At 38.9% G+C, this 9,938-nt stretch overlaps 1 protein-coding gene across 1 annotated transcript in view; it reads left to right on the forward strand.

Moving 5' to 3' along the window:
• LOC124619484 (PHAF1 protein CG7083) overlaps nt 1–9,938 on the forward strand; it is a 133,996-nt gene that overhangs the window by 119,413 nt on the left and 4,645 nt on the right. The window lies entirely within an intron of this gene.

Consider the following 9,938-nt stretch of genomic DNA (forward strand, 5'->3'; position numbering starts at 1 on the left):
GCACATTTCCTGCCATATGGGCCTTGCAGGCCCATACAGTTAGAAGCAGTTTTTGAACAACCAGATGTCTGTCTGCACAGCATCTGTTACGTCATTTGCCATTGTTGACCTGCACTGTTGTCCTTTCAGTGTTCAACAGTCCTCCTTGTGATAAGCACGTGTTTAATTTGGTGCATTATTTTGTAACAGTTCAGAGGCACCAACTTATAAAAAATATTGGGGGGAGGTCTTGTACAGGGAATTTTTCTACATTTTAGATGAAAAATAGTGAGTTTTAAAGTTTTCTTAAGCATTTTAGAGTCATATGATCAACATTAGAACCCTGAAAACTGGACTCTCAATTACTCAACACTCTGGGCAACTTGACAAGCCTGGCAGGTTTTTTGGCTTTGAAAAAAGAAACAAAACATAAATATGCATGGTTTTTCGTAAAAAGTTAATTTAGTTTACAGTAATAATCATGCTTATTGACTATTACAGAGCATTGAATATATAGCTCTGAAAAGACTGAAATTATATTTGAATAAATCCTAAACTATCATTAAAAGAATAAAAAATAAAATATTGCTGTCGCACAGTAATAGCACTTTGATTAACAAGTGAAATAGCTAATTTAAGCTTACTTTGAATAAGGCTCAAGGTTCATTAAATAAAAAGAGTATCTCAAAGTTAATGCTTCAATACACTTAATAAAGTTAATACAGTGTTGCCTAATAATTTCAGTCAAGAAGTATGGAAATAGTGGGTTTTAATTGGGTCTTACACTCTAAAAATATTTAAGTATTTGAAAATAACTAATACAGTACTAAACTAGTACTAATATTTCGAAACTGAAAATTTAACATTGTGTATGTATTTAATTCTCTTTTTTATAAAGATTTTTAATATTGCTCGAAATGCGATTATTAGGGCTAGAGTGTCTGTAGAAAGGTGCAAATGTTGACCGCCTGAGTGGATTACTGAATGTGAAGTTGTTGATGACTGGTCGGATATCCAATTCATCCAAAACATCTCAGTAGACATGAAGAACAGCCAAGTTGTCCAATCTCTTCTGTCGCATTATTGATGGGAGGTATGACTTCAGGCATCTAAGGGCTCTAAATGACCACTCTGCTGTTGCGTGATTGGAACTACCTGGAGAAGCTTAAAGCACATCACTACTTCACATAACATTTCTCCAACTGCAGACTCTTGTGTAATGTACTTTCTCACATCATGCATGTTTTTAAGACCAGTTGTTTTTTATTAGCGATATTGCCTAACATATTCAAGTGTAAGCGCAGTCTCTCAATGACTAGGTTATTTTTGAAAAACTCAGTTGATTTTTCCAAATTTATTTCACTCTGTTTAGTAAAAGCAAGCACTCTTGTTCAACTTCAATTATCTGTGTGAGTCCAGTTGTTGCAAACCATGCAGTAATGCAAGATTGCACCATTTCACAAACTTCAATGTAAATAGCTTTGTAGTATTCCTTTGGGGTTTTGAAAGTGTGGTGAGCTGGCTTCGTTGTTTCATACTTCTTTGGTATACTTAGATTCCAAGGAAGATTTTTCTTTTAAACACAATTCCCAAAAGTGTTCAAAACTACCACGCCTTCCATCCAATATATAAATCAAGCCCTCATATATTTTTCCAGATCAGCAACACTTAGATGAGGGCATTGAATTTTTTCATTGATATCCTCTACTGGGTTCATTGCATGGCAATAAAGAAGTAAAAAGAAAAAAGTCTTGAATTGTAACACTGACTCAAGGTAGCCTGCACATTTGTAACCTGCCTCTGTTTTGTCCTCTGCAGAAAATATTTCAAAAAAACTCTAGAAGTTCTTCAGAGTTTTTCAATACTCTCAAGATACTAGAAGCTCGCATGGTCCACAGAGTTGGGCAAAGGAGTTGTAGTCTAGCCGTGTTGTTGGTGCTCTCAAAGCGTATGCTTCTGAAAAGTCCCATCCTTTTGTTGGATTCCCTTGCAGTGTTTATTTAAGTCCTTGGCTAAAGCCATAGTATCCCTCATAGATGTAAGATGGCGGGGACTGTCTACAACTGCCAAGTTTAAACTGTGAGCAGTACAGGGCACTTAACATGCTTTTGGTTGTATATCCAAAACTAACTTTTTCAGTCCTTTGAACCTACCTTTCATATTCGAAGCACCATCATAGCACTGTCCTCCTTAAGTTATCCACTGACAAATCTATACGAGGAAAAACTTCTTTTAAAATACTAAACAGAGTTTGTGATTCAATTTTGGGGGTCTCGTATAAGCCAATAAAGTCTTAGTTGAAGATTAAGGAATCATAGACAGTATGAATACAAAATGACACTTGTTCGTGAATCGAAGAAGTACTTGTTTCGTCAGCCATAATAGAAAAATGTTTAGTCTTCTTGATTGAAGCCAATACGTCTCTTAACACAGACTTTCCTAGTAGATCAAGGATCTCGTTTTGAACATCGTGGGATCTCCACTTGCGCCCCGAACCCCCTAACCAATCTTTAAACTTAGGTATGTCATTCTTTCGGAGTTACTACATGCAAAAAAATTTTGAGTTTACATCTTTGTGCCCTCTAATTGCTAGTCTTTGTTGGCATAGAAATTGCATGGTAGTACAAATTGTCTCAAGAGCTAAATGGCGTTTCTTCATATCACTATATAATTGTTCATTCAATTGGGAGGCCACACTTCGGTTAGTGATACAATTTAGTTTCAGAACACCTTCTTTATATGTAAACATATTTTCATGAAGATGGAATTTTTCCAAAGCCTTTTGCATCTGCCTCTTTGCAGGTTTTGCAAAAATCTTTTTTGATAGATGCTTCATATTCTAGCCATGTATATTTGATCAACCAAGACTTCTGAAATGATCTTCCCTTACGGGATTGTCCAGGTTTTGGCTGTAAATGGTTCTCACCTGAAGACAATGAAGCAATTGGCGACACAATAATTGTTGGAGGTTTACTTGCAGTATCATCAACTTCCAAGCATGCCTTTTTGGTAACAAATTTATCTATTGCAAACTCAATTCACAATACACTAAGAGACTAAAGTAAACAAATGAAATACTATCATATCAAATAGTCCACTAGACAATAAAGTCGGAACACTAAACACGTCTGCAGCATGCAGTGAACGAAACTATCCACACTGAACGACTGCAACAGCAGGGTGGGCTTTATATAGCCACGGCATCGTAATGTGTCGAAGCATCAAGACGACGTGAGGCGGAGGGTTCCAAGCGCTTCTGCTCCAGTCCTTTTGACGTTGCGCCACAGCGCTAGCCCACCGGCGCCAGACTTTACCCGAAGGTTCACGCGCCGGGACAAATTGTAATTGTGCCCGCAGCACCGAAGCACTATCATGATTCACACCACTCGTTTTCAGTTAACCTGCTTAACACCATAATAATTATTTGTATTAACTCATTACTGAATGTATTTTAAAAGGTAACTATCGCCAAACAAGGAAAATAAAAAAATTCCAACATAATTTTGTGATTTTACAAAGCTTAATATAACTGCCCCCCCCCCCCCCCAAATATGAATTTTTGAGAGAGCTCAGTCCCCCCAGGCCCCATGGAGTCCGTGCCTGTGTAATAGTTACGTATTCTACAAACTGAAAGTGTTACAGAGAAGAGACCTATCAAATGAGGAGATAAGAGAATTGTTGGAGCAGTCTTCTGATTCTGAAAACCCACCTAGCTCATGTACTTTCCTCTTGCATTAAATTATTTCTCAGGTGTGGTGTCAATATTGCCTTCGGTGCCATGATTTTGCAACTCTTACTTGCTTTCATAAGTTTATAAAGTTTGTGTCTTGCATCACTGATTCCAGATGAACTGTCTCTTTACTGAGGAACTGATGACCTCACTCACCCCTAACCAACCACATTGACCTAAAGACAGGAGTCATATTTTCACTCCTCCTTGTCTTATGGAATTATCTTGTGGAGAAGTTCACCAAATGCAAATAAAGTCTTTCTTCAGCAAAAACTAGCAGTGAGAATACCATTTAATGAAGACAACTGCACTTCTGGTAGAAAACATTTTTAGTAACTTGGAATTCTGTCTCACTTCCCAGTGCATTTACTGCTTAATCATTTTCAATGCTGACAATAATTGTTTCAACCATACTGTAAATGCACAGTACAAGACACTAAAATATTGCTATAGTGTTTTTTTCTGGTATCGACTTTGTACTCTGGTGCAAATATATTAAACAATCTCTCATTTAACACAAAGCAAGAAATTGTGAATCTATGCCAGTTCGAAAAAAAAAGTCAAAAATTAAACATTTCCCTCAAAAACCACAAATTATCTGAATATCCAACTAAGCAAACTAAAAAGTGTTTTATGTATGTGGCAATGTGTCAGAGCTTCCTTATCCATATTTCTGTTAATTTTGAAATTACTAACCTCAGTGAGTTTTCAGAAGCACAGTCTGCTCTGAAGTGACAAATAATATTTCTCAGCTGAGAAAGCGGATAAAAAAAATTGCTGCACTACACATGTTAATGGAGTGCATGGAATTAACTGCTTCATTACTATAAAGTATGTTCATTTCATTAGATCTAGCTGCAATTTGTAAATCAATTAAAATTCTTGGATAAAACATCTGTTCTCCTTTTGTTACTTTGAATACACAGTTTTTGCTACCAAGTCCACACTAACACACTGTTCCAGAAACGAAAGTACAAAAATAGTCACACTAATTTCTGCACACTAGCAACTGTCTCCTCCTCCTCCTCCTCCTCCTCCACCCCCTCCCCCTCCCCCTCCCACTCTCCCTCTCCACCCCTCCCTCCCCCTTCCCTCCTTCTCTAGCAGCCGTATAATTTAAATCCACAACCCGTTATTCAAACAATCGTACTTTTTATCAGCTAATAAGCTATAATGGCTTGGAATTCTTGCTCAAATACTGTGCAGTTCATCCTATTTTAGGACTCAAAAAGTTCTCTGTCATGACTGGACAGCATGCAATGTGGAATTTATACCCTTCGAGAGAAAGTCTCAGTTCTCATTAGGAAAATTTGATATTTCCGTTTACATCATCCTTGACTAATCACAATCTTTTATGGATTAATCTAATTCTTCATAAAAACAAATATTGCACAGTCTTAACAAAAGATTTGAACTCTGGTCTATATGTCCGCACGTCGCTAGAACTGGCCATGGACTCTCAGAGACAAATGCACAAACTCATCTCCCAGTACCAAAGTGCATGAAAGGTCTCTACTCTGATGGGCGAAGATGATGGGGAGCTCCTCACATGGTGGTATTTACAGATACATGCAACAGATCCACATGTCCCATCCGCCCTTTTGTTCACTGATGAGATGACATTACACAGAAGGGAATATTCAACCCACATAATAACCATGTTTTGTTGGACAAAAACCCACATGCAACAAGAACCCGTGCAGCTCAGAGAAAGTTTTCAATGAGAAAGTTTTCAATGAGAAAGTTTTCAATTAATGTATGGGTTGCCATTGCCTGGGATCACCTCATTGGGCTTTACTTGTTACGCCAATGATTGACAGGTGCATCCTGTCTCATCTTTCTTCGGCAAGTATTCCTGTAGCAATTGGATGATGCACACACAGCCACTGCGTTGCATTCTGCCATACAGGTTGAGCATGATGGGGCCCTCTTGCATTACTGCCTTGATGCCTGTTGCCATCTGATGCAATGCATTGTCAACATTTGACTGTCCAGAGTATTCTGCTGCATTGGCTAGCAAGATTGCCAGACCTCACTTGCCTTGAATACTTGGGTGAAAACACTGGTGCACGAAACACCCGTTAACAGTGTTGAAGAATGTTTTGTACACACCATGGTAGCTACTGGGGAAGTCTGAGTCACTCCCAGTGTTTCTCAGAGCATCTGATATTCCAACACAGAGATGTGAGGCCTGCATCATTGTTCAGGGTTGTAATTTTGAACACACTCTTTCATGGAGATGGTGGTCTGTTTTGTTCTTGTTTTTTTGGTTTCTGCTGTACTAAGAATAATAAAGTTTTCTCATCCCATTTGTGTCTTGTCATCACTACCATGTCAGGAAAGTGTTTCTGACCATACACTGCTATTGTCTAGGTGTTCTCTCTCTCTCTCTCCTGGAAGTTTGTAACCACTGCGCTAAACACCCTGTATGTATATAAAAAGTTGTGTAATGATTATATTACTAGTAACTCAATAAAAAATATTGCTTTATTATTCTTTGAAGCATCTTAGAAAATGTTAAGCTTATGCTAAATGAGAAGTAGGAAATGTACTAAATTTTCAGTAGTGACTTATTTTAATACAGTAAAAAAGACAAGAATTGCAGAAGTTTGAGAGTGTTCCACCACCAACGCAAACACAGTCCAGGGATAGAGGCCTTGGGAAAACATCAACCCCTGTTTTCCTGTATGACGTGAGATGTAAATGGACTAGATTGTTCTAATACCTCATGCTGCGCAAATACAGTGTCTCCGAAAGATTGAAGTCTCTGTTCTGCACAGCTGAGACCTTTTTCTAAGTTTATACACTTTTTATGTATAATGTAACCGTATAGATAAAAAACTGACTTGGCAAGTGAGGTCAGGAGAAAACATATATGAAAGTTAAGGAAACATGCAAGGTTTCAGAGCAAGTGGCTTCTTCTTTTTGCAAATTGTTTGAAGGGGAAGGAAGGGGACTGGTGAGCTTTAGGAGGTAGATAGAGTTCGGAAAAGTCTCCCAAAACCCTGGATCAGGGGAGACTTATGGATGGGACGACAAGGAAGGAAAGACTGATTGTTGGGGTCTGCACCAAATGAGATTTGAAAATGTGAGAAACTAAAGGTGGAAGGTAGGGTAATAAGCAAGACATAGATCACCCCAAACATCATGCAAGAGTTAATAAGAGTGGAAAGTTAATTACGTTGTACATGGTAGAGGACCGGGGGGGGGGGGGGGGGGGGAGGGGGCGCAATAGTCAGATCAGATTAAAGAATTTAATGTTAATTAAGGCCAGTTGGGTGGCGCTAACTAAAGACATGTTGTAATGTCATTTTCCACATGCGGAGTTCTGAGAAACTGGTATTCAGGGGAAGAATCCAGATGGTACATGAGGTGAAACAGGCACCAAGGTCACAACTTTTACTTTTTAGAGCATGCTTTGCAACAGGATATCGTGTGTTGGCAGTATGTATCATCTGTCAATGTCCATTCATAACTTGGTGGTAGTCAGCCCAAATTAAGAGGCCAAATAGTGTTTACATAACAGCTGGTACACAACATGTGTTATTTCACAGGTGGCTCTCCTATTAGTAGTATATATTTTGCCAATTATAGGGTTGGTGTATGTGATGATAGGAGGGTGCATTGGTTAAGTCATACAGTGGGGATTGTCACGGGAGGTAGGAGACAATGAATTAAAAAGCTACTTCAACAAGGCTATAAATTCCTAAAATCATACCCCAAACTAGCTTTTTGGCCCCAACCTCCTACCCAACCCCTGCAATATCATGGTTGGACCCTACACTCCTTTTGCACTGACTTGCCTATACTATGGCTTATACTCCTGTGACTGTCCCCACTGTAAGACTTGGCCTATGCACCCTCCTACCACCACCTATACCAGCCCTGTAATAAACGTATACACTAGACTCTCACTAATCCATCCATTCCTTGCATACATAGGTACCAGATTAGTGGACATACCAGATTATTGAGAATGTCTGAAATTTTGTTTAACTACAAATGGACTATACTTTATTGAATCCAAAGATACATTCATTTTTGGTAAAAACTTTCTTTGAATGTGTACATATGTGATATATCGCTCTCTATGAAACATGCCACAAATTTTTAGAAATGGCAGCATCTGTTATCATGCAACTGCTTTAAACGTTTTACATCAGTACTGCATGTATGTGATTGTTGCATAATGTACTTGATGAAGATGTCTGTACCTTCAGTACCATCAGAGTGAGAAGTCCTCATGCTGTCTCCTCCTATGTCCTCTTCTTCATCACTATTGCCGTATGTCCTTTTCTTCATCACTATGTCAATGTACAAAGTGTCAGCAATTGATGATTTTGAATTGACTGGCACATTGCTGTCTACAACTTGCGAGTTGATTGTTTTGCGCATCTTCAACAAAGCATTGGTAGAGTCATTTTCTTCTTCAGCTCTTTTCTCATATATGGTGCAAATACCTCATGAAACCACAGAGTGAACATTTCTCTGTACATCCACCTATTTTCTTCTGAGCACAATATTGCACTGGTAATGTATTTATACCACTGTGTTGAAAACGGTGTAGGTGTTGGGATTTTACAAGGTCACCACAAGTGGTGGTTATGACTCCCATTTGCGTTACAGCAAACCATTAATGTTTAAGCCTTGTTTCTGTTGTTTAATTTCCCATTCTAGGTAGATAATATTTTTGAAAAAAAAAAGCATCTTGTAAAAGAGACAAGTTTCATCAGCATTGTATAAGGTGTTATCAGCTAAATACTCTTCCTGTATTCTCCTATATCCTCTTTACAAACAATTCTGCATCTTTTTGTTAGGTGAACAACTTTCCCTCGTGACCGTTAGCTGCTGCACACCATGCTCTCTCTCTCTCTCTCTCTCTCTCTCTCTCTCTCTCTCTTTTCCCAGTTTGACAGCCAACCCACACTTACTGCAAACAGTTTACTGTCACCACAATGCTTGTTAAATGTGACTGCTTTTTCCTTTATCAGCAGGCCACTGACTGCAATTTGTGTAGTATGCGGTCGTATACCATCTATAAACAGATACATTCAGTTCTTCATTCTCATTCTTTCACATAACTTTCCATTTTCCCAATTCGCCGTCCATACCGTCAAACATCATCTCCCTTTTCAATGTCACAAATAGTTGAAAGTCAGCAGCAATAGCTTTCTGCTAAGAAACAGTTCAACTTACCTAAAATTTCATATTTCTCATTGAGGCCTTGCTAGTGTGTTTTCTTTTAGAAGCCACACTACTGAGCTCTAGAGAAAGCCACAATTTCAAATATGTGTAGCGTTGTTTAACATTGTAATGAATTAACACATTGTTGCAAATGAGAATTCATTATTGTTCACGTCATTTCTCCTTGAACAGCTAGGGACCAGATGTGGGCCAGATTACTGGGCACCAGACTACTAAGAGCCAGATTAGTGTGAGTTTAGTGTACTATTAAAGATAGAGCCACCTGTAAAATGACACGTTATGTAGCAGCTGCTAAGTGAACATTACATTGGCACAATTTCCACAAAGTTATCAATTAGGATGACAGGCCATAGACAGAGGGTGTATGCTGACGATGCAAAATATCCTTTTGCAGAGCACGCTTTGTAACATGACAATTGTGATCTTGGTGCCTGTTTCACCACACGCACCATCTGTATTCCTCTCCCAAACACTAGTTTCCCAGACGCTGCAGGTGGGAACTGGCCTTACAACATGTCCTTTATTCTCAGCACCCACCTGGTCTTAATTAACATTAATTTCTGTGGTCTCAGCATTTCTTTTCTGTAACTTCCCTTTTTCAGTCCCGTTCACCTTGCTATACCTTTTGTTTCCTGGCCTCCCTGCCTCTACCATATACAATGCACTTGGCTTTCTGCTCTTATTAACTCTTGCATGATGTTTCGTCCGTGATCTCTGTCTTGCTTATTACTCTAACTTCCACCTTTAAGCTCTCCGGTTTTCGAAACTTGCCTGATGAAATCCCCAACAATCAGCCTTTGCTTCCTTTCCATCCCATCCAATAAGTCTGCCACAGTTCTTGGAGTCTTTTCCTAAGACTCTCCATTTCGTAAACCTTGCCAGTCCTTTTCATTCTCTTCCTTCCCCGTCTCCTCTTCTGCCAGAAAAAGGAGCCACTGGCTCCAAAAGCATGCTCATTTAATTAACCTTTGTATATGTTCTCTCCTGCCGCCACCTGGTGAATAGACTTTTTATCCATCCAATT

Source organism: Schistocerca americana, chromosome 6, assembly GCF_021461395.2.
Source record: "Schistocerca americana isolate TAMUIC-IGC-003095 chromosome 6, iqSchAmer2.1, whole genome shotgun sequence".
Classification (NCBI taxonomy): domain Eukaryota; kingdom Metazoa; phylum Arthropoda; class Insecta; order Orthoptera; family Acrididae; genus Schistocerca; species Schistocerca americana.